At 36.9% G+C, this 2,956-nt stretch overlaps 1 long non-coding RNA gene across 1 annotated transcript; it reads right to left on the bottom strand.

Annotated features, from left to right (window-relative positions):
• Positions 1–973: 973 nt before the first annotated feature.
• On the bottom strand, positions 974–2,502 carry LOC109476055. The gene is made up of 2 exons (XR_002140590.1): positions 1,922–2,502; positions 974–1,216 (listed from the first exon to the last, which is right to left on the bottom strand). It is a non-coding gene; the product is annotated as an uncharacterized LOC109476055 (long non-coding RNA).
• Between the last annotated feature and the right edge of the window lie 454 nt (positions 2,503–2,956).

A 2,956-nucleotide genomic window follows, 5' to 3' on the forward strand; every position in this document is an offset into this window, starting at 1 on the left:
TAAAACTACATATGTACAGGTTCTGCTTCTTCTCGCTTCTTAAAACAGTTGTAAATGTAAGAACAGATGGAGTTTATAGTACGAGGATTATCGAGTTCCATGAGGAAAGTGAATTTGTAATTTCTATCTAAAAATCTAAAACTAGGGAAATAATCTTGTATACAATTGAAGAGAATCTTTCTCTCATTATTATAAAACTACTATCTTGCTATAACCATGAAATAGGACGAGGATAGCACGCAGCATGTTTTGGTGATGACTGTTTTTGGTGATTTCTTTTTTACAGTAATCATTCGTCAGCTTAACTACCAGTGTAAGAAATAAATAAAAAGGAACAGTATTTCAGTGCAGTGTACTCAGCCACGCCTATTTAGTATAGCCCTGTAATAGTTTCTGACGTCTCCTAACAGCATGTGTCCTTATAGAACAATTTTGTTTCTTCAATGAATGTACATACAGCATAGGGACAGTACAGCAGCTGGGCAAACACTGTTGGTTCGTACATGTTTTTTGTCCATCAGGTTCAAAGTTATAGCATGTTCTTATCCTATAATTCCATTGCTTGTGGATTATACGGCGTACCCCCGATGTTGCCACTCCTATGCCCGTACATAGGCCGGGATTGTTCAGACCTGCTCAGGCTTGGATAAGATGATTGGATTGATGTCCACGGATTACAGAACCACACTCAGATGCTTCTTTATATATTGAGTGTTTCGACTGATTTAATTTCATGGTTGACATCCCCGCGTGCATTGATTTTCGCCTGTTCTAAAACAAGTGCTTTTACAAAAGCTGACGTTTGCCGCCATTGTACTTTTGCACAAGAAAATCACATGCCACCTCTGCTAGTTTCACTGAAAATGTTGTTACCTTTTTTTTTCCTGATAGTATAGCTTCACACATTGTGGGCAAAGGCAATTAATGGCTTATATGTAAGAAATGTGACACAAGTATACACAGATTCTAAATGTATGTGTTCAGATTGTTTATTGAATATTTGGTTTCAGGGCAAGATACAGTTTCTGGTTTTAATAATTCACTCGTGAGACGTGGACTCATCCAGTATACAATCTGCAAGTTCTGCACAATGGCACATTAGTATTGAGTGCACGGTGGCACAGGCTGGTATTGAGTGCACGGTGGCACAGGCTGGTATTGAGTGAATGGTGGCATAGGTTGATTGCTTTGTGGTATCCAAATGCCAAAGACACATCTGAAAGAGATGACAAATAATTTGTTTCAACATAAAATTTGCAACTGTGCACATAAATATTGAGTTCTCGTTGCTAAAAGAACACATCAAAGTCTTCAAAATTACCCATATACTACTGAGAGAGCTTCTATATGTTGCCATATTGATGAACAATTCTTAGGTTTCTGAGTACACTCAAATTTCTTGATGAAATTGAGATATGTTTGATACCAGGAAAGATTTACGTGTGAACCGAATAGCTTGAAAGCTCAAAGTTTTTTCAACAAAATACTGGCGACGAATGAAAAGCCTGAACCGCCCCCCCCCACTGACAGCGAAAATTTGTAAGAAAGAAAATAATAATTTATGCAACAATACAAAAAATTAAGGCGATACGGTAGAAACACTCCAGAGAACAAACTTTAAGATTGGCAAGCATCTGCCGGTAATTAATTTTAATATTAAAGCAAGAAACTTAGCCTTGCATAATTTGATCATACCGAAAAGAGATTGTTAGACGCATTTGTAAATCCAAAGAGGAGGGGGGCAGTCAGTTTGACTACTAAATACTATTGTTAAACAGCGCGTCAAAGCACAATTAGATTGATCACCCTTGCCCATGGTACTTTTAGCTATACTATTTTCCTGTAACTCTATGCCTAATACTCATAACATTGCTGATATTTTTACATTTATATGGCGTAAATACTGAGGTACGGTACGTACCTGAGAGCTGGAATGCTCGTTGTAGAAGCCTGCATACCCTTTTTCCTGAGGCGTAATCGGACCATTTAAGTCTTCGTAATCCGTTGGCAGTCGCCCTCCAAATCAATGAAATTCGTAATATTATATTAGCCTTAATGCATAAAGTTTTAATAGCTCTGAGAATTTTACTTAATTCGTAATCGGTGGCGAAAATTTTGCGTAATCCGTAATCACTATCACCCCCATACATGCCCTCTAGTACATCCGGGGGCTTCCAAGAGCAACATGAACAGCGACATCTAGCGATGTAGTGAAATAGTACATCTTCCGGTTAGTAAATATGGCGGTGGGCCGGATACTCTCTCTCTTCACAGCCAAGGGCGTATATTTCGGCAAAAGGGTACTTTAAAAGTTTCTTTAGTGTGGAAACTTAGCAACAATGTAGTGGACCACAATTAAAACATCGTTGTTGGAATATTTGTCCACTAATTACAGACGTTGCGCGAGCGCAAATGTTTTACTTGTCATCTACATTAACATAATTTATGCGATTCATTCATCAAGGCCATTATGTCAATTTTTATAATCTTCTGAGAATCACTTTGGGCATACAGTAGTACAGATTAATTATTTTTTAGACAATTCAAGTCTAATTTTTGATAACTTTGTCATATAAGAATTGCGTTTATGTGATCTGGTAGGTCCATCCCACAATAAAAAATGCAAACATAATAGATAAACATTGAATGCAACACCCAATGTTTTACTTGTCATCTACATTAACATAATTTATGCGATTCATTCATCAAGGCCATTATGTCAATTTTTATCATCTTCTGAGAATCACTTTGGGCATACAGTAGTACAGATTAATTATTTTTTAGACAATTCAAGTCTAAGTTTTGATAACTTTGTCATATAAGAATTGCGTTTATGTGATCTGGTAGGACCATCCCACAATAAAAAGTGCAAACATAATAGATAAACATTGAATGCAACACCCAAACGAAAATGTTCACCCAACGAAGGGTTGATGGAAGCATTGTTTTCGTATGT

Source organism: Branchiostoma belcheri, unplaced genomic scaffold (assembly GCF_001625305.1).
Source record: "Branchiostoma belcheri isolate BF01 breed outbred unplaced genomic scaffold, Haploidv18h27 scaffold36, whole genome shotgun sequence".
NCBI lineage: Eukaryota > Metazoa > Chordata > Leptocardii > Amphioxiformes > Branchiostomatidae > Branchiostoma > Branchiostoma belcheri.